This window comes from Oryctolagus cuniculus, chromosome 3 (assembly GCF_051225735.1).
Source record: "Oryctolagus cuniculus isolate XC-2025 breed Fujian yellow rabbit chromosome 3, ASM5122573v1, whole genome shotgun sequence".
Taxonomy (NCBI): domain Eukaryota; kingdom Metazoa; phylum Chordata; class Mammalia; order Lagomorpha; family Leporidae; genus Oryctolagus; species Oryctolagus cuniculus.
Genome location: NC_142869.1, coordinates 182,150,147 through 182,172,138, shown reverse-complemented (window position 1 = coordinate 182,172,138; position 21,992 = coordinate 182,150,147). Strand labels below are relative to the sequence as shown.

General features: G+C 55.0%; 1 protein-coding gene across 2 annotated transcripts in view; it reads left to right on the top strand.

Annotated features, from left to right (window-relative positions):
* TMEM178B (transmembrane protein 178B) overlaps positions 1-21,992 on the top strand; it is a 389,247-nt gene that overhangs the window by 357,188 nt on the left and 10,067 nt on the right. The window lies entirely within an intron of this gene.

Below are 21,992 nucleotides of genomic sequence, written 5' to 3'. Positions count from 1 at the left end.
GGCGGAGCCAATTGCTCACTGTGGTATGGGAGAACGCTGTCTTGCAAAGCCTTAGCAGGGTCTCAGAGGAAGGGAGTAGGACCAGAATTGACTGAGGATGGGAGTTTTGTTTAAGACCACTGTTTCCACATGGGTATTTGATTACTGTTGGGTAAAAATAATGGCATACAATTGGGTGAGAACTCCAGTGACAGCCAGAATTGGAGCAAGGCAAAGTGAGGATTTTTTGAGGCAGGGGATTGGAAGACTCTGAGGGCATGCTGTCTGTTGGTACAACAATCAGTGTACATGTAGTGAACACTCAAACTTGGAGGGCACGCTGTCTGTTGGTGGAACCATCAGTGCACCTGTAGTGAACACCCAAATGTCGAGGGCACGCTGTCTGTTGGTGGAACCATCGGTGCACCTGTAGTGAATACCCAAACGTTGAGGGCACGCTGTCTGTTGGTGGAACCATTGGTGCACCTGTAGTGAACACCCAAATGTCGAGGGCACACTGTCTGTTGGTGGAACCATCGGTGCACCTGTAGTGAACACGCAAATGTCGAGGGCCCACTGTCTGTTGGTGGAACCATCGGTGCACCTGTAGTGAACACCCAAACGTCAAGGGCACGCTGTCTGTTGGTGGAACCATCGGTGCACCTGTAGTGAACACCCAAACGTCGAGGGCCCGCTGTCTGTTGGTGGAACCATCGGTGCACCTGTAGTGAACACCCAAACGTCGAGGGCATGCTGTCTGTTGGTGGAACCATCGGTGCACCTGTAGTGAACACCCAAACGTCGAGGGCACGCTGTCTGTTGGTGGAACCATCAGTGCACCTGTAGTGAACACCCAAACGTCGAGGGCACGCTGTCTGTTGGTGGAACCATCGGTGCACCTGTAGTGAATACCCAAACGTCGAGGGCACGCTGTCTGTTGGTGGAACCATCGGTGCACCTGTAGTGAACACCCAAATGTCGAGGGCACACTGTCTGTTGGTGGAACCATCGGTGCACCTGTAGTGAACACGCAAATGTCGAGGGCCCACTGTCTGTTGGTGGAACCATCGGTGCACCTGTAGTGAACACCCAAACGTCGAGGGCACGCTGTCTGTTGGTGGAACCATCGGTGCACCTGTAGTGAACACCCAAACGTCGAGGGCACGCTGTCTGTTGGTGGAACCATCGGTGCACCTGTAGTGAACACCCAAACGTTGAGGGCACGCTGTCTGTTGGTGGAACCATCGGTGCACCTGTAGTGAACACTCAAACCATTGCATGAGCAGGGAGACAGCAGAACAGCGAAGTCGTGTCCATGCAGACGGTGAGGCCTAGTTTAGGATTCAGGGAAGTCGTGTCCATGCAGACGGTGAGGCCTAGTTTAGGATTCAGGGAAGTCATGTCCATGCAGACGGTGAGGCCTAGTTTAGGATTCAGGGAAGTCGTGTCCATGCAGACGGTGAGGCCTAGTTTAGGATTCAGGGAAGTCGTGTTCATGCAGATGGTGAGGCCTAGTTTAGGATTCAGGGTCCAGGCCGGCGCCGCGGCTCACTAGGCTAATCCTCCGCCTAGCGGCGCCAGCACACCGGGTTCTAGTCCCGGTCGGGGCGCCGGATTCTGTCCCGGTTGCCCCTCTTCCAGGCCAGCCCTCTGCTGTGGCCAGGGAGTGCAGTGGAGGATGGCCCAGGTGCTTGGGCCCTGCACCCCATGGGAGACCAGGAAAAGCACCTGGCTCCTGGCTCCTGCCATCGGATCAGCGCGCTGTGCCGGCCGCAGCGCGCCGGCCGCGGCGGCCAATGGAGGGTGAACCAACGGCAAAAGGAAGACCTTTCTCTCTGTCTCTCTCTCTCACTGTCCACTCTGCCTGTCAAAATAAAAAAAAAATAAATAAATAAAATAAAATAAAAAATAGGATTCAGGGTCCAGGCTGAGGACAACTTTGCCCTCCCTTCTCATGTAGGACACGTGGTTTCCTTACGGCTGTCCCAGCCGTCCTGCCTTCTCCAGTGCAGACTTGTCTGAATTGTTGAGTGAATCTGGTCCAGCCTTAGGTCTCCTCTTCTCAGCACCCACAGACCCTGTCTTCCCTCGGGTAGAACGGACCGCCCCACTGCTGGTTCAGGATCTGTGCGATGCTTCCATACTGCGGGCTGTCCACAAGCCGGGGCGGTGTGGGGGAAGGGCAGGTGGAAGGGGCCAAGAGCAGGGTGGCTGTGAGACTGCCTCCATGGCTGGGTGATGGTTGAGAAAGAACTCGTTCCTCCACCATGCCTTTCAGTGGAAATAGAAGGTGGTGGTGACTCTACAGTGCTTGATCACCATGGCAACTTAGGTAATTTCTGAGACAACTTCAAAAGCCTCCCTCCCCATGGCCCTGCTAGGTTATGCTGACAGACTTCCAAGCTTCAGAGAGAGAGAACTGGCCAGGCAGGCCCTGGACCTTAAGTCACAAAGCAAAGAAGAATGCTGGTTTCTGAAGCAAATGGAGAGAACCAACCCCCCTCGTTGGTAGAAAAGCTGCTCCCAGATGCAAGACGGGGAGGAGCAGGTGTGAGTGCGGAGAGACTCCCTCTCTCCTGTCCCCTGGCAGCAGGAGGTGATGATGGTGAGCAAGCTGAGAGTGGATGGGTTAAGATCATTTGGGGAGTGGTCAAATACCACCAGACCCAGAGTGGCCTGGGAGGAGGGCGTCTCTACCCTCTCGAGTCCCCTTGTCACCCCTACTACTTGAACAACTGAGATGTGCTGCCTCTTTGGGGCCTCAAAGTTAAGATAGACCAGGGCAGATCAGAACAGGTCAGACATAAGGGCCCCCTGCAATAGGCCGAGAGCGCATTGTTAGCAGGCACATTGGAGTACGCAAACACGAGTGGGGGGCCAGCTCCCTGTGGGTGCCAGAGATCTGGAGAACTGGCCCATGTGAGGGAGCTGGAGAGCAGGGCCTGGGAGAGACAGCTGCTGCCGTGCACAGCCAGGCCCACCTTGGGCCCACGGCAGCGCCTCTGTACCCCGCTGTGGGTGAAATGGGGGAAACCTAGAAGTGTGACCCTGCACAGGGCCCTCCAAGGCCTGGAGCAGCGTGGCTCTGGAGATGGGGTTCAGGGCATCTGTGGAGAGGGTTCGTGAGCGTGGCCCTGGAGGTGTACAGTGAGCCTATTCGGGAGGACACGCCACGTCATCCTACCAGAAGCTGGGCCCCTGGGGCGAGTACGTGCTGACTTGCGTCTCATCGCCACGTCTGGGAGATGACTGGAGGACAAGGCCCTGTGCAGTGCTGCTGTGCCTTCCTAAGAATCCTGCTCCCAAACCTGCTCTCCATGCAGAGATCCTGCCTTACAGGGTCCTGTGTCTTTTTTTTTTTTTTTTTTTTTTTTTTTTTACAGGCAGAGTGGACAGAGAGAGAGAGAGAGAGAGAGAGAGAGAGAGAGACAGAGAAAGGTCTTCCTTTTTGCCATTGGTTCACCTTCCAATGGCCTCCGTGGCCGGCACGCTGCGGCCGGTGCACCGTGCCTATCCGAAGGCAGGAGCCAGGTGCTTCTCCTGGTCTCCCATGGGGTGCAGGGCCCAAGCACTTGGGCCATCCTCCACTGCACTCCCGGGCCACAACATAGAGCTGGCCTGGAAGAGGGGCAACCAGGACAGAATCCAGTGCCCCGACCGGGACTAGAACCCGGTGTGCCGGCACCGCTAGGCGGAGGATTAGCCTAGTAAGCCACGGCGCCGGCCCGGTCCTGTGTCTTGACTCGGGGTTTGGAACATGCGCTCACCCTATCTGTCAGTACAGTGTTCAAGATGTGCTTATGGAAGACGTAGGGCCACGCTCACTTTAATGAGCCAATTGAACCTGCCCAGTGCTTGTGGTCATTCAGTGGATGGCCATTGTGTGTCCTGGGTGCTTTGTGCTCCATCCCTGCCTTGAACTTGCCCGTCGTCTCTCTAAAGAGGAAGCAAACACCTAGACCAGTTCATGTGATAAAGTAGCTGTTTTTCTTTCCATGACTGATGCATTTAAATGCAAAATATGAAAAAGAGTTCTGTGTATTTTCAACAGCAAGGAGGACTTTATCAGTCTACCCACCCAACATTCTTTGGAAAAGGAAAATGCTGGTCTCCCAAAAAGAATGGAAAGGGAATCATTTACGATCTGGGCAACACCTCACAGTTCCCAGAGGTTGAAAGGGAGGTGGGGTCTCATGTGACCTTCCAGCCCCCAGGGTGGGGGGCAGAGGGAGGAGAAGGTAGGCAGAGCGGCTGCACGGGCCGATGGCAGGCTCTGAGCGGGGTCATTTCCTGTCAGTTCCCAAGCAGCCCTCTAAGGCCGGCATGGACACCCTAGTTTTGTAGACAACCAGCTAGATCCAAAGAGCCATGAAACAAGCTTAGAGTCGTGCAGTTGAGTAAATGACAGCGCCCTAATCCCAAGTCTGCAGGCTCCTCCCACCTTCTCTGCCGGGTGGCGTCCCTGTGTCAGAAAGGAGAAAACCGACTGTGTTCATGGAACACCCCTTGGAGAGAAGGGATCGTGGTGTCTTTGGAGGTCTTACATTTTGACGTGTTCTGACACAAAGGCGTATCGTGGGGAAGGGGAATCGTCCTATCTTACAGCCGTGGTGCCGCCACTCTCTGCCTGTTGGAATCTGCTCACTGCCTGCCATTCAGAGGAAACTGGCCTCGTGGAGACCTGCTCACTGCTGGCTGATTCTCCTGTCCCCTGACCTTCCACGAAAGGGACTTGATCTTTGAAAATGTATCATTTTACTTGGAAGCAGAGAGAGAGAGGGAGGTAGACAGAAGTAGAAAGACAGATCTCCCATCTCTTGGTCCACTCTTCAGAGGCCTGCAACAGCCGGAGCTGGGCCCAAGCTGGAGTGAGGAGATGGGAACTCAGTCCAGGCCTCCCGTGTGGGTGGCAGGAACCCCATCACCAGAGCCTCACTCTGCCTCCCAGGGTCTGCGTTAGAGACTGGAGCCAAAACCAGGAATCAAACTCAGGAGCTCTGATAGGGATGGTGGGTGCCTTAACTATTAAGCCCAATGTGTCCTCCCTGTCACCTGACCTTGGACCCCCCCCTTCCTGACCTCCATCAGGTCACCTGTCTCCCTCTGTCCTGACATTTTCCTGTCTTGTACCTGTCACCCCCTCTTCCTGACCTCCATGAGGTTCACCTGTCTCCTCTGTCCTGACATGCTCCTGTCTTGTCCCTGTCACCTGACCTGTCACCCCCCTCCTGACCTCCCTGAGGTTCACCTGTCTCCTCTGTCCTGACATGCTCCTGTGCTGTCCTTGGTGACAACATACTCAGGACTTTTCCTTTTCTCTGTGCTTTCTCTGGGTTGCCCTTTGCTGTTCCTGTCAATGTTGGGCTGTCGAATGTTTTCTTTTTCCCTATAAACAAGTCCCCTTGTCAGCAGCACCCACCCTCGCAGTGATAATTGTCTCTGCATAGACACCTGGTACGTGTGTGTGAACATTCTTTCCAGACCTCCAGACTTGTGATTTTCGTTGTTTTTCAGGTAGCTCCACCCTTCTGGAATCTCAAACTTGACTTGAACTGGACTTGTCCTTTCTCTACCTATGTTACGCGTGTACTGTGTGTTTCTTGGACATTGCTAAATACCTGGTCCACTGTGGGCACCCAGTCAGTGCCAGCGCCTGTGCTTTCCCCAGCAAAACGAGCTTCCTCATTCCCTGAAAGACCAATCTGTCACTCAAGTCGTGTTCCACTTTCCCAGTTCACCCTCGCCTTTCCATCAACCGTCAACACCTGCCAGTACCTCCTCTGCAATATTCATCATGGCCCATTCATCTGTTTCTGTTCTCTAAGCTCCATCCGTGTCCTTGTTGTGACGGCAGTGGTTGGGGAGCCATCGAGCCTTTGCTGGAAATCTCTGTCCCACCGTTCAGCTGCCAACCTCTGAGCCTGCGTCTTCTCCTCTGTGAAATCGAGACGTTGCTGCCTACCCTGTAGGGTTGTTGTGCAGGAGAAATGAGAGAAGATGTAAGAAACATCTAGCAGATAACAGGCGTTCCATTAGTGTTCATTTCCCCACTTTCCAGTAACTTCATCGTTTTCAACATCCTACTTTTCTAAAATATGCTTATTGTCATGCTACTCCTCTGATGAGAAATAGTCTGTGGCTCTCTGTTGTCCACAGAATAAAGGCCGGTGTCCCCAGCTGGAGTTTCATGTCAGCCACGTGTCTTGTGTGCCACTCAGAGTGTGCCTGTTGTGTCTCCCTTCCTGCCTACCGAAGCTCTATGCTTTCCCTAAAGCTCAGCTTCCGGTAAGCATCTCCCAGAAACCTCTGAGCCATCTTAACTAACACCAGACTCCTCTCTGAACTCCGCCATCACTCCGTCCCGTGTTGACGGTACTTGGCTCACTGTGCCTATCTTGGAGAGCAAATTTCTGGGGACTTCCTACTCTCTGAGTGGAAACCGCCCCGTCGGCAGATGCCTTCCCGGTTGGGTACTCCAGCGCTGTTTTGTCTCCTTTATGTTAAACCTTAGCATGGTTTCTGATAATTGACTTCCTGGACCTGAGTCTTTTCTGCTGACATCACAGAAGCTAAAGTCACTGCTTCCTGCCGCCAATCATCTTTCAACTCGTTGGCGGCAACTCGATTGCTCTTAAGATTTTCCAACTCTGTGGATGTTGAGTTCCCCCTGTGTGGGAGAGCTCAGGACTCACAAATGAAGACACGAGTGGTTCTGTGCTTCAGAGCCACCCGGGCAAGTGGTGGAGACGGGTGCTGGAGGCGCTCTGCTGAGTAGAGTGGCGGGCGAGTGGCGCTGCAGCCGAGGGCATTGCCGGTGCACGCGCGAGCGGAGCCTCCCTTTGCAGGGAGGCCAAAGACTTCAGGCGGACAGTGGAACGGAGTAAACTTGCCCGGTTCTCACCCTTGCCCTCCGAGGGCCTTCCATGTGCACCCATCAGGTGAGGCGGCTCCTGGACCCACAGTTCACAGCTTCTCGGAAGCAGAGTGTGGAGCCGCGTTGTTCACTCTGGTTTGGGGGTTCACACGCATCAGTACGTTTCTGTCTTTCTGCACCTCCGTGTCACTGGACTCTGCTGCGAGTGAAGCAGAACATTTCCTTTTACCTAAAAACAGTGCCCCAGCAGGTTTACACGGAGTTAGAATATAACTCCAGGATGCTAATCGACCCCCAGTTCTCGCCCCGAGCAGGAGGACATGCCAGTGGCCGTGCCCTTCCCGTCGCCACTCTAACAAAACCTGTGACCTTCTTCTCAAAGGCCCTACCTACCCTGTCCTCAGCCGGTTTATTGAGAGTAGAAGTTAATGAATATACCTACTCCGGCACTCTGGCCCAACTGTCTACGTCTTCAGACACATTCCATGGCAGTCACACTCAGAGAACCCTGCAGCGAGGCTGGCTCAGGAAGGGTGCATGGCCCCTTTCCCCCGGTGTCCACACTCCCATTCGTTCAGACCCCACCAAGGCGAGGTTAGCAGAGGATGCCCAGTTCATGGGACCCAGCACCATCAAGGTGCCCACCCCTTGCTTGCCCTTCTGTGCGGTCAGCATTCCTGGGGCCAAGGCCCAAGCCCCAGACTGGCTTCCGGAGGCCAGTTGGAAGACCCTCTGCGTTGTTTCTTGGGCTCATGACTGTGTGTTCCCACCCTTAGGCAACTCTCCTGGTAAGTGAGCCTGGGGAGAAGCCTTGGTGAGGTCGACTGTGGCGGTCAAGCCACAGCTGCCACAGTGGCCTTGTCAGGACTCCAGCTGGTCTATTTCTTCCCAGCTACCTCCTTTCTGTGGCTGTCGCCTCGTTCGGGTTTGAATTCAGAAGCGAGCGGAAGCACAGGAGTGAGTAACTGTTTTCAAATCCCCAAGAGGGACGTAGAGCTGGAAGGGTCACCAGGTAGAGCCAGGAAGGCTGCAGAGGGGAGCTGCCAGGGACAGCGAGGACATCTTTGATGGACAGAGGTCAGTTCTGAGTCCCTTTGGGTCCTCTCCTGACCACCAGCTTCCTGTGCCCGCTGGGTGTTGTTTCCGGTCTGTTGGGAAGCTGTCGAGGTTCTCATCGGAAGGGACGTCACCTTCTTAGCTTGACTGGTTTCCTTTGTTCCCCTCTGTGTCCTGCTACTCATGGGAAACTCCTACCCTCCAGCAGGGGTCGCCCTTCTACCTGACACACAGGATGGAGTTGTGTACAGGTGGCCTAGACTTCGGTCAAGAAGTCAGCAGCGAGATTTTATTAACTGGGCCTTGGACCTGAAGGGCAGCTGCACCTCCCTGGGCCCACACGGGACAGTGACGGGGCCTCTTCTCCCACCTTCACCAGCGCATAAATGAATCTTGTCTAAACATCCCTGTCTGTAGGGCCCCACTGGGGAACAAGAGAACTCTGCTTCCCTGGATTTAGGTCCAGCTGGGGAGGCAATCCACATGCGCATGAAAGAATGGCAGTGAGAGACAATTTGACAGGGGGGTAGGAGGACACATGTTGGAATCCAGGGTCCAGAACTTCAGAGCTGTGACCTCAGGCAATTTACCCAACCTCTCTGTGCCTTGATTTCCTCTTGCAAACCTCGTTAGGATCCTTGAGGCTTCAAAGGGCTGATATTTATGAAGCACTTGCAATGATGCCTGGTAGATTATGAATTATATAATTATATTATTAATACTATAAAGCTGTGTGTGTGCCAGCGACCCATGAGTGAAGGTTATCACTATGAACAAGGGCCACCACAAGCTGACGAATGTCCCAGGCGGATGGGAGCAGGTGGCAGGCTCACCCGATCTTCTGGCTGGCACCCCAAGCTTCCTCTGCTAATTAACATGGCACTGGCTTGCCTCAGAGAGGGCAGAAGCCAGAGAGATTTCTCTCGGAGCCAATTTCTCTCAGACACTTAAACAGCTGGGTTCCAATCTTTCCACGTTTAAAATGAAGGCAATTTAGAAATTTAGAGCTGAACCCCATATGCACATTGAATGTCAAATAATGGCATCTAATGATCTCAGCCTCCAGCCCTTCTGTTCATGTCAGGAGGTAAGGAGCAGTGTCTTCCTTCCAGGTGGCTCATGCTTGATGAGAGGAGTGACAGCCGGTTCCAGAAAAGGAGACATTAGCACCTTCTTACTCCAATCCCGAGAGCCGCAGGGTCACTTAGGGGAAAAGGCGGGACCTTAGGAATCCAGTCCCACGCTGTATTTTGTGATGAGGGGCACGTGGCCCGGAGAGATGGAGTGTTCATCTGCTTTATGCGCAGGGATGAGACTAGAACTCAGGTCTTCCGACGCGTGGTGGCGTATCCTCACCATTAAACCATCTCCCTGTATCCCACATTGCTAGCAGCAAGCTGGTGCAGGCTGAGCTGGTGAACGCCTGGGCCAGGAGAACCTCAGCACTGACTTCCAGCCCAGGAATCCAAATGTAACGATAGGTGTGTCCATAGCAGACTTCCCGCCGGTGCCAGGGCACGATGTGGCTTTCTCTGCGGAAGTCTTGCGCGGTAGCCAGGACGTGGGATGACAGCAGCAACCAGGAAGCTGTGGGGACAGAGCCGCTCTGCAGGAGGTTTTGTCTTCCTTCAAGCGTCGTTCCTTACGAGGAAACCCGGGGCAAGATTGCCTTAGAATCTCTGCAAGGCTGCTCTGTGGACCATTGCCATCTGCAGAGAGAGAAGAGAGGAGAAGGCACAGGGCAGGAAGACGGCCCTCTCCACGCGGCTTTACTCTGCACGCGCCCCGTTCACAGCACGGGAGCTTCCTTTCGCCACAGCCGCAGATGCCACTCTCAGTTTGGTTAGACGCCGGTGGGATCCCACTAACTCTCAGCCCTGGACCGAGGCCCGGCTGCGTTAGAGGCTGCAAGGACTCGCACTGGGAAAACGCGGTGATGCTGCCCCCCTCACCCATTCCTTTGCCACAGCCCTCCTTCCCACTCCGTGCGGAGGCTCGTGGCAGATCGGCCCAACCTTGCATTCTGCAGAGTAGCAGCTGTCCAAGATCAGGCGGCAGGAGAGTGGGCTGTTATTTGCTTTCTTGGGGGATTTTTTTTAATGAATGGAGGCAGTGGAAGCCAGTGGAGTGGCTGGATGTCGGATCCATTTCTGAGATCTTTTTCTGTAGTCACGGGATTCAAGGCTTTACAGCAAAACCAAATATTTGCTCTGGCACACTCTTTGAGAGCTTTGGCAAATTTCACTTGGGATTGCTATATGAACTCTATAATTTATTTGCTGTATGTATAAATACATATATATTTATATGAATATAAAACTCTCATAGGAAACCCAAGAGATACAGAAGCCGTGGAAACTGAGGCTTGATTTCAGTGCTTCTGCCAAATCCATCCTTGCCTGCGGCGTGGCTTCCTCAGGGAAGAGGGTAGTGGGAGTATCTCAACCAAAACAAGAAAGAAAAGTGGGCTGGTGAGGTTAAAAATGAGAAACATGCAGCTCTTGCAGCATTTATTTTTTTAAATTTTTAAAGATTTATTTATTAAGACAGATTTACACACACACACACACACACACAGAGAGAGAGAGAGAGAGAGAAATCTTCCATCCACTGGTTCACTCCCCAAATGGCAGCAACAGCCAGGGCTGGGCCAGGCTGAAGCCAGGAGCCAGGAGCTTCTTCTGGGTTGCCCACGTGGGTGCAGGGGTCCAAGCACTTGGGCCATCTTCCACTGCTTTCCCAGGCCATTAGCAGGGAGCTGGATCAGAAGAAGAGCAGCCAGGACTTGAACCAGCACCCATATGGGATGCCGGCACTGCAGACAGCAATTTAACCCACTATGCCACTATGCTGGCCCTATCTCGCAGCCATTTGATAGATAAATGTGTGGTGACTGACAGTGCTACCTCTGATCTAGAGAAACTAGGGTCAGAACCCCTTAGCACCCATAAAAGGTCCGGACATGGATATTTAATGCAGGATTCTTTGTAATACTGAAAACTTTGAAACAATGCAGTCATTTGCTAGTGGAGGAATAGGGGGTTTGGTACATATGTGCCATGTGATATACCTTATGCTGTTAAGACTTTATATATGGACATGGAATGTTATCAAAAGAATGCTAAGGGGCTGTCATTGTGGTGTAGCAGGTTAAGCCACCAACTGCAATGCCAGCATCCCACGTGTGCTCTGGTTCAGGTCCCAGCTGCTCCGCTTCTTTTTTTTTTATTATTGATTTATTTATTTATTTATTTATTTTTTGACAGACAGAGTAGACAGTGAGAGAGAGAGAGAGACAGAGAGAAAGGTCTTCCTTTGCCGTTGGTTCACCCTCCAATGGCCGCCGTGGCCGGTGCGCTGCGGCCGGTGCACTGCACTGATCTGAAGGCAGGAGCCAGGTGCTTCTCCTGGTCTCCCATGGGGTGCAGGGCCCAAGCACTTGGGCCATCCTCCACTGCACTCCTGGGCCATAGCAGAGAGCTGGCCTGGAAGAGGGGCAACCAGGACAGAATCTGGCACCCCGACCGGGACTAGAACCCGGTGTGCCGGCGCCACTAGGCAGAGGATTAGCCTCTTGAGCCACGGTGCCGGCCCTCCCAGCTGCTCCGCTTCTGATCTGGCTCCCTGCTAATGGCCTCGGAAAGCAGCAGAAGATGGCCCAGTGCTTGGGCCCCTCTGCTCATACTGGAGACCCAGAAGAAGCTGCTGGCCCCTGGCTTTGGCCTGGCCCAGCCCTGGCTGTTGCGGCCATTTGGGAAGTAAACCAGCAGAGGGAAGACCTCTCCCTATCTCTCCATCTCGTCCTCTGTCTCTGTAATTCTTTCAAATAAACAAATAAACCTTTAAAAACAAAACACATTAGGTGATAAAAGCAAAAGCCTGAAGACTTAGTGTGATTCTGTAAGAAGTGAATCGCTGGGAACATAGAAAAAAACTGAGATAGTGCTCATCAAACTGTTGGCAGTGCCTGTCTTTTATTTTCCCCCCAGTTATTTAATTTTTATTGTTTCACGTTTCACCAGGGAAATCAGGGTGCAAACAGCGTTTCTTTCCCATCAGTGTATTAACCAGGGTGAGGGCCCTCGTTCCAGCCCACCGCGTGGTGCCCGGATGGCATGAGGGGACAGACATGCACTCTGGAGTTCCATTAAGAAAACTCACGTAGAGGGGAAACAGATTCAGAATGCTAGCGGGCGGCTGAGGGGCTTCCTCCCCAGTCGCAGTGGCCTTGCCCCCAGGCCCATCTGGCCCCCTGGAAGCTCATGTTAAGCTCCCAAGGTCATAGAAGTGGCCACAGAGGACCGAGGACTAGGAGAGGCAGCTGGGTGTGACCGGGTCTATAGCCTGGCTGCCCGGAGTGCAGCCAAGGGTGGGGCCGCACAGCAGACCAGAGCAGGGAATGCGACAGGACCTGCAGGGACCTGCGGGGAAGTTGTCACCGGCCTGATGGAGTTCCTGACGCTGAGTGCGAGGTGGCCAGGGGGTCCCTCCATGGGGAGAAGCCACTAGAGCGAGACAGGAACAAGGGGACAGCCCATGGGAGCACTGGGGACCCTAGTGGGGAGAGTGACAGCATCCCTTCAAGTCCGGTGCCTGTTCCAAAACTGACCGTGACTCTGTCCCCCAATAACTTCTCAAAATTGTAATTGAGAAAAATCGTAAGGTGATGACATTTTTACAAAGATCCCCAACTCATATGACACATGATTGCTAGCACTTCTCTCTTTAAAAATAAAAAGTTTGATTTGTTTATTTGAAAGGACAACAGAGAGAGAAAGAGACAAAGGGATCTTTGATCCACCAGTTCACTCCCCCAAATGGCCACAATAGCCAGATCTGGGCCACGCTGAAACCAGGAGCCAGGAACTACAACCTGGTCTCCACAAGGGTGGCAGGGACTCAGGCACTGTGGCCATTGTCTGCTGCCCTCCCAGGTGCATCAGCAGGGAGCCGGATCAGAAGAGGAGCAGCCGGGTCAACCCACTGCGCCCCAGCACACTCACGGCTGCGGCCTTTTGCCTGTGTGGTTCTTGCGCACCTACCGGTGTTGTCATGTGACCTTGCTGGAGGCTAAAACCTCCTGGATCTCACAGATCAACTCCATCACGAAGGAGGGCCTGTCTCAGAAGTAGAGGTTGACAGCCCGCCAAGTTCTGTGGTTCTGGTTCCGACAAAGGGCACAGCACGAAGAGTTCTGGGCACGCACATCTTCTGGCCTCTGCAGACACAGGGCTGCAGGGGGATGGAGCTGCTGGCAGAGACGAGAACAGCAGCCACACTTCCCCCGTCCTGAAGAACAACTTTTCTTCAACCCCACTTAAGGCTTTCCATTTCCAATATTGTACCTTACATATGGAAAGCAATTTTAGCTTCTCTAAGCCTTTTCACACTCATTATTAATCGCTCTTCACGATAACCCTGCAGAGGGGGGTATTATTCTAATGGCACATTTCTGCAACAATAAAAACACTTCTGAGATCCAAGGTACCAACTGGAACACGGGCAGGTGCGGCCGTGCACAGACACACCTCCCTGCCACATAACCTCTCAGGAGGAGCATGGGAGGGTGGGAGAACGAAGCACTGTGTCCCCCGTAGTCCACAGCTTCACCTAAAACCTCCGTAGCCTGGAAACCCCATCTCGCGAGACAGATATCACGGTCAGCGCTGTGCGTAGCAGAGAGAGATACCAGCGTCCTACGAGCTCTTGAGAAATTACATCTCCCTGAGCACAGACGAGAACAGAACAAGAGGCCGGTTCTGTGGTGAGCAATCAGCCTGCCTGTTTCAGACCCCGAAAGGTTTAGGGATTTGGAAAAACCGTGGCTGACCTTGTGCTGGGCCCACTCAGGGACGGCTTCCCGGGAGATTCAGGGTGTGGGTTGGGCCGTTCAGGGAAGGTCAGGGACAATGTGCGGACCGCTGCAGGATGGGAAGGGGAGTCAGGGAGCCTGGACGCTGTCACTGTGACCTCGGCAAATCCCCGTGAACCAGCCACGCGACGCCCGCTTCCCTTCCCTAGCACAGCCCTTCGGACGTCTCTACGAGTCTGTAAAGGCTGTGACCGTAGTATAGCGGCCACCAGGGCCGCTGATCTCACAAATCTAAACGTGCACCCCAGAGAAGAAATGGGCAGGTGTGTTTTGAGCAGGAGTGAGCCCAGACACGCAGGTGAGGGACAGTGGACGGAGGAACACCGCAGGATGCCCACCGGCCCTTGTCTGTGTGGCTCTGATTAGGGTGGCCGTCAAGTAGGGAAACATTCTTAGTTCACCGTGCTCTGTGATGTACTGTCAGTGAGCCAGTTACTGCGTGGGGGCCTGTTGTGTTGGTTAGCCTAGATTGCCGTAACGCAGTGCCACAGCCCAGCGGGCTGACACGGCGGACATTTCCTATGGTTCTGTGTGCTGGAAGCCCGACCAACATCAAGGTGCTAGCAGGGTCCCGCCTGCTGCCCCTCCCCCGGGGTGTGTGTGCCCCTGGCATCTCTGTGTGTCCTAACGTCCTCTTTGTATAGGGACAGCACAGTCAGATTGGACTGGGGCCGCCCTAACTGCCTTCCTTTACCATAATCACCCCTCTAAAGGCCCTGTCTCTGAATACACTCACGGCTGAGGCCCTGAGGGACGAGGGCCTCAACACATGGACTTGGGGGTGCAGTGGAGAGAGCAGTGCAGTCTACGACTCCTGTGTTCCCAGATGTGGGGACCACCCTGGAGATGTGTGAAAACCAAGGGATAAAGGATGCGCCCCTGTGATGGAGATCTGACGTTGGTCTGTTGCCAACCTGTGTGCGTGGACAGTCCCTCCAGTGCTTGAGTTGGGGATGCAGTGTCCGAGAGCATAACTCTGCACCTGTGTCCAGACGCAGCCTCGGGAGCACACAGCCTGCTTGTCTGGAGGGCTGACTTCTGGGCTCCACCCTGCCCAGGGCATTTGCCCGGCTTGCAGAACGATGGGCCGTTCTGCCCCGGTCCACAGCCCCGTCCCTGCATTGCGTGCTCTTTCTGAACACAGCCGGCGTCCCTTGCCTCACCCAGTGGGTCCCCAAGGCACCTTTGGTGGCGCCCTGTGACCTGCCTGTTGCCTGTTGCCGAGGCAATGGTGCATAATTCTGCAGGAATTTATATTCCAGGCAGGTCTGAGGGAAGCCAGCAAGTGCTCCCCAGAGCCCACTGCTGGACGGAGGGTTTCCGTTGCATCGGCTTCCTGGGATGCCGCTGTTGGAGGAGGAGGGGTTCCGGTTCTGGTTCCTGATTTGCTACTTTAAGGTTTAACGGTGGGAGAGGGGCTGAGGAGGGGTGTCCTATGGAGGACCTCGCAGACATCGAGACAGGCACGTGCGCATGGACATTTCTGTCCCCAGCCCGGGCAGGCTGCGGTCACACAGCAACGCGGTGCATGCCAGCCCTGGTGACGCACAGACGTCAGTCCTCATCGCTGGGAGCAGGAAACGTCACACAGATGGATTTCTGGGCCTGGAAAGCGGGAGAAGTGAGGCACAGTGAGGTCTGGGCACGTAAGGAGCTGATCTTGGGGGAAGTGCCTTGCACGCCGACACGCGACTTCCCTGGATCCTGGTGAGCTCCTCTCAGGGGCCTTGGTTTCCTAGGAGACAGCATTCCCACCTCCTCGCCCGAGGCCTGCGTCTTGGTGCTGTTTCTCCACAGGGTCCACGCTGCGGCAACACGGCCGTGGCTCCTCTGAGAATCCCGGAGGGGAGTGGAGACAGGCGTCGTGCCCTCCGCTCTTTGCCTGGGCTCCTGGCAACAGTCACCCAGGAGGCACCATCTTGTCTGCCTGATGCACCTGCAGTTTGTGTGCGGAAGTGGGCTGAGCACGGAACTCACACCATGACTCTGGATATCAGCTTTAAAATATGTCGGTCATTAACCTCTAAGTCGGGACTGGGCTAGAACCCTCACTGAGTTGCTGATTAACTGTTCCCTGGTACGTTTCAGGGTTACAAAGGAATCGTGTCCTCCCAAACAGCATCGCCCTGGTCTGGCGTTCCTTAACATTGGCAACACGTTCCAGGGATCCTGGTTCCCATGGTTGCACTGGCGAAGGCGTTATGCTTCCCATAGCTTGCAAGCAGGGCTTCCCTGATGTGGGCATCGCAGTGCTGCCCAGGGGCCCCAGAGCAGACAGCAGCACTGGGAGGAGACCAGTTGGAGGGTGGGGCCAGAGGAGGGGGCGTCCCTCTCAGCCCAGAGCTCAAAGTCCATGTTGCAGGCCCCTCCCCCACTCCAAGTCCAAAGCTAGCTAGGATACAGTTGGTCACCCTAAGAGGGAAGCAAGTCTTTGAAAGAGTAAGAACTTAAGGAGATTTGGGCTTATGGAGGCAGCACTGAAAAGCTGTGTGTGGCCAAGGAGCGTTCTGAACATACGTGACGTGGCGCCAGGGATGGGTGTGGAAGGCAGGAAAGTACGCATCAGTCACGCACTGATGGTGGTCCAAGGCGGAGAAGGCGAGAGGCTGTCGTCGCTAGGGGAGTGTGATGAGGGAGGAGAGGTGAGGAGGTCCTGGGGCAGGGGCAGGGGCAGGGGCGGGGAAAGGGGCAGGGGTGGGGGCGGGGACGGGGGCAGGGGCAGGGGCTGAGGTGGGGGCGGGGGCAGGGACAGGGGCGGGGCAGGTCCTGGGGTGGGGGAGGGAGCGGGGGCAGGGGTGGGGGCAGGGGCAGTGGCTGGGGCAGGGACAGGGGCTGAGGTGGGGGCGGGGGCGGGGGCAGGGGCGGGGGCAGGGGCTGGGGCAGGGACTGGGGCTGAGGTGGGGGCGGGGGCAGGGACAGGGGCAGGGGCAGGTCCTGGGGTGGGGGAGGGAGCGGGGGCAGGGGCTGGGGTGGGGGCAGTGGCTGGGGTGGGGGCAGGGGCAGGGGCAGGGGCGGGGACAGGGGAGCATTAGAAACTCCAGGAGGGGAACAGCTCAGGGCAGCTGAGAAACCAAGGGAAGAGAGACTCAAGCAAGAGGAAGCTGTCAAACAGCCAAGGAGGAGCTGATAGTAGCGAGGAAACAAGCATCTATCTGGCTACCAGCAGGTGACGGCCGTGCGAAGGAGGTGGATGGAGAAGCCGTGGCTGGTGCTGCAGTGAGGTGTTGGCAGGGCGGGCGTGGGAACAGAGTCCTCTCCCTCACCCTCAGTGGCGCAGAGCGGCCAGCGAGGCCGTCCTGGTCCTGGAGCGCTGCGACAGCCCCACCCCTCTTCCTGCCACGTGTCGGCAGGCGTGGACAGGTGGGGTGCACAGAGACGGAGGGTCTGGAGCGGGGTGGAAGGTGGCAAGGTGACATCATGGGGGATTCCTGGAAGAGCCCCAGGTGGCATGGTCCCCAGAGGAGGCGGGTGCGGTGCCCGCACCATCCAGAGGCGGCACTGTGTTTGCGTCGCCCACAGCCCCTGCCGGCCATGCCCTCGGGCTCACAGGCGGGCTGGAGAGAGGGACAGCAGAGCCGCAGGGTTAGAGGATGCTGCTCCCTGTAACTGGCAGGTCTTGTTAGTACAAGCTCCCAGCCTGCAGCAACTTGGGGTGGTGCCATCTCCGCTCTAACTGGACTCCTGAGCTCTGAGCCCTTGCCAACGAGAGCCTTGGCACAGGGAGGGTGATTAGTTTTCATTTCTCATTCCAACCAGCTGTGACTGACTGACTGCGGCCGTCTGCCTGGAGGGTTCCAGGCCCAGCAGGAAAGAGCGCGGAGACTGATGAGCGATTGGACTTGCCCCTCATGAAGTGGTCCCCGGGCTTTGCTGGCCGAAGGCCAATTCCTGCAGTGACAGACCGTGGGTGCCCCTTGCGAAAGAGCAAGGCGAGTGACTTGCAGAGGTGTTTAAGTCACCCTTCTTCCAGGGCAGTTTCACAGGAGAACAGATAAAAGCAGCGCTCTTCCGGCCAAAGAGAGGAGTGAGGGCTGGGAAATCCTTCTCCCTCCCCATTTCCCGGTGGCAACTCCTGAGATACCTGCAGGGAACCCAGAATGAAAACCACACAAGGAGGTGGTACTAGGAGAGGGCCAGGGATTCCGGAGGAGCTGGAGGACGGGCAATGTGGGCAAGGAAGCAGGAAGTGCCAAGCCCTTCGGTGAGACAAGCCTGGCTGATTTGAGACCCAGCATGTTCTCAATGATGCCAGCTGGGCAGGTGGGAGCCACTGGGGTGAGGCCCAGGGCAGCTCGAGTTCCGAGCATGATGGGAAGCTGTTGCAGGGTTTGAAGCAGGAGAGAACCATAGTCCATTTCACTTTGAGAACTGTTACTGGCTGCTGTCTGGGGGAAGAAGGACATGTGATGGTGGCGTGTGGGGCAAGCGCTGGAGGCTGGCTCAGCTGGGCGCAGCGAGCGTCTTGGCCGTTAGAGGAGTAGGGACGATGCCATGCAGTGGTGTCTTATCTTGAGCACTGAGCCCTAGGGCCAGGGGGCACTGAGCTGGAAGGAGGGACCCTCCCCAGACCAGGGGAGTCCCCTCTTCTGTTTATTGCCACAGAAACCCCTAATCCTTCCAGATCCCACTTCCCGTGGGAAATATTCCTAAACCCAGCGTTACCATCGGAATCAGTTACTCTTGCCACTTACACCGCGTACTTCCGATCCATCCTTTTCCTGGAGACTACGGACTGGGGAAGGCCCGACTGTCGTGCCCGCTCCAGGTCCCTGGTTTCACAGATGAGGGGACCAAGGTTCAGAGCTGATAATAAACTCGAAATCCCATCTGGTGCTAGTTCACTTCATCCTCAACTTCTCATTTCTGTGTGTCTCATATCCCCTACTAGATTATAAGCTTTTTCTAGCTTTTTATTTTAGCTTTAATTAAAGATGCTTAAGGCCAGGGATCATCTTTTATCTCCCTCACATCCAGCCTAATGCTTGGCCCAAACATAGTTTAACAAAAATTCACTGATAAGCTGTTCTGCGTACCATGGAGCCCCTGCCGGGGGCGGCCCCTTCCCCCCACCTCATCACAGCTAAGCTGCACCCCCCACCCCCAGACCTGATGTTGCTGACCACCACTGCTGCTGCTCTCACCACAGCCTGGCCAGGGCTACACTTGCCTCGTTCCAAGGGGAGGGTCAGGGGGCAGAGTTTGTTTAATTGCTGCAGTATGACTATAATTAGTATTGGGGTCTGATTGGAAGTAGGCCCAATCCCCAAAGAATGGGCAATAGTACTGAGACAGACCCTTGCCATTACTCCCATCCTCACTTATCTATCAGTGAGTAAGACAGTAGCATATTCTAATGAGTTAGCCCAGAGGCCATGGTCTGCACCTGCAGGGGTAAGCGGAGTGTCAGGGCTCCCCCACAGTGGGCTGCATGTGGGCACTTCTGAGCAGAAGCCCTTGGCAAGCTGCATGGCTCCTCCAGCCCCACCCTTGCCCGAGGGACCTCTGAGTTTGCACAAAGAAGGTTGTGCAGCCCTGTGTGGGTATCCACGCTGCCTTGTCATTGAGGAAGCTTCTGGAGCAGAGCCATCCGAATTCTGGGTTTCGTTTCCCAGAGGTCCCCGTTGAACCAGAGAGCCTTGTTCAGGGAACTCTGCACCCCGCACCCCCAGGTAGCCACACATCCACACGATGAGGTGTGTTCCCCACACTAGAAAGAAAGCTGGGCCAGGCAAGGCACCTTGCCCACCTGTCCCCCCCTTCCACTCCTCAGGACTCAGAGTGCTTATCAGAACGCATCGTCAGGAGTGCGTGTTTGACACAGACATTTGCTTGCTGCTTGGGATGTTCACATCTCATCAGAGTCGCTGGTTCCAGTCCCGGCCGCTCCACCTCCCACCCAGCATCCCGCTGTGTCAGAGTCGCTGGTTCCAGTCCTGCACTCCACCTCCCACCCAGCATCCCGCTGTGTCAGAGTCGCTGGTTCCAGTCCTGCACTCCACCTCCCACCCAGCATCCCGCTGTGTCAGAGTCGCTGGTTCTAGTCCCGGCCACTCCACCTCCCACCCAGCATCCCGCTGTGCCAGAGTCGCTGGTTCCAGTCCCGGCCACTCCACCTCCCACTCAGCATCCCGCTGTGTCAGAGTCGCTGGTTCTAGTCCCGGCCACTCCACCTCCCACCCAGCATCCCGCTGTGCCAGAGTCACTGGTTCCAGTCCTGCACTCCACCTCCCACCCAGCATCCCGCTGTGTCAGAGTCGCTGGTTCCAGTCCCGGCCGCTCCACCTCCCACCCAGCATCTGCTGTGTCAGAGTAGCTGGTTCCAGTCCCGGCCACTCCACTTCCTACCCAGCTTCCTGCCGATGCCCACATGGGGAAGCAGCAGGTGATGGCCCAAGTCCTTCTTTCCCTGTCGCCCATTGGGAGGCCTGCATTGAGTTCTGGGATCCTGGCTTCCACCTGCCCCAGCCCTGGTTACTGGGGGCAGGTGGGGAGTGAACCACTGCTGTAATCTCTCTCTCCATCTGTCTGTTTGCCTTTCAAATAAAATAGGTAAATAAGTTTTAAAAATACCCTATTAATTACACTGCCAGTGTAGGGTGCTGGGTAACACCAGTAACACATGAGTCACTTAGTCCATTTATTGAGGATCTACTGCATGCCTGCCTCTACCAATTTCTCATCATGGGTACATATTTTGAAACTTGAATTCATAAATGAAGTACTAAAAATATAGACCCTTGCTCATAACAGAAACAGCAGTGTATGTGGAAACTGGGAGAACCTGTGCCAACTCGTCTGTCTTTGCAGAGGGAGATGTCAAAGCAAGTGGCCTAGGTGGCCTGCGTCAGGGCCCATCTGTAGTGAGGGCCATAGAAGTGTTTTTGCATCTGTGGGAATAGTTGCAAGAGCCGACACACAAGAGGAATTTTAAAAGGTTCCAAAGTCACAGAACAGCTGGTGGGAAAGGCAGGCAGGAGCATCCCCCACTGGGCCGTGAACGCAACATTCCAACAAACTGGACGGCTTCCAGAAGTCGCGTCATTTCCAGCTGACAGTTAGGGCCTCCTGGACCTTATCTTTTCACTCATAATTTATCAACCACATCCTCTGTGTCTTGTCTGCTTGCTCATGGACATGCTGTGAAAATCATGTGTTTTGAGGCTGGCGTCATGGTGCAGCAGGTTAAGCCACCACCTGCGTCAGCCTTGGTTCCAGTCCTGGCTGCTCCGCTTCCGGTCCGGCTTCCTGCTAACGCACCTGGGAAAGCAGCGGAAGATGGCCCAGGTTTCTGGGGCCCCTGCCACCCACAGGGAAGACCCAGTGGAATTCCTGGCTCCTGCTTCTGCATGGCCCAGCCCTTGCTGTTGCAACCATCTGGGGAGTGAACCAGCTAATGGAAGATCTCTGTCTCTCTCTCTCCCTGTAAATCTGCCTTTCAGATAAGTGAATAAATCTTTTTGAAATATTTTTTAAAAAAGCAAATGGTATGTGTGGAGCTTTTCCAGCCATGGGCAGCTTGGGAAGACGCAGATTTCTGTGAGGTGGACTTTGAGCAAATCCGTAGACTTAATCAGGGCACTAGTGCAGTTGCTGTTGAGAATGTCTCCCTTTTCCGAAGTGTCCTATGTAGATGCAGTGCACATAAAGTCCTTGGGTGACCTCAGTCACAACCAGAGCTTCAATTTAGAAGACAGCACTTCAGCTGGGCCTAGCCATGTGCGTTCACAGATCTCCGAGACTCCACCCTGCCTTCACTCCCCTGAGTGATGTGAAATTGAGTGTACAACAGGGAGACCGTGACGCAACCCTCTTCCTGACAGTCTGAGAGAACGTAATGGATAAGGCGGCAAACTATGAAAATACCCTGCCCAGGTCTGGAGCCTGGCTCTCGCTGAGTGACCTTAGGCTAATGATGTCACCTGTCTCAGCCTCAAAGTCCTCTGTAAACTGGGGACAATAACATAGCCCACCTCCTAGAACTGCTTTAGGAGCTAAAGGCTTAGTACATGGCCAGCACTTAGCACAGTTTCTAGCACACGACACTTAGGCGTGACTGTGCCTGCTAGGGCCGTTTAAATGAGCAGAAACTCAAGAGCCTCATTACACACTCCAAAGCAGAGTGCTGGATCAGGAGTGGAGCCGCCGGGACTCGAACCGGCGCCCATATGGGATCCAGCACTGCAGGCAGCAGCCTTACCCACTACCCCACAG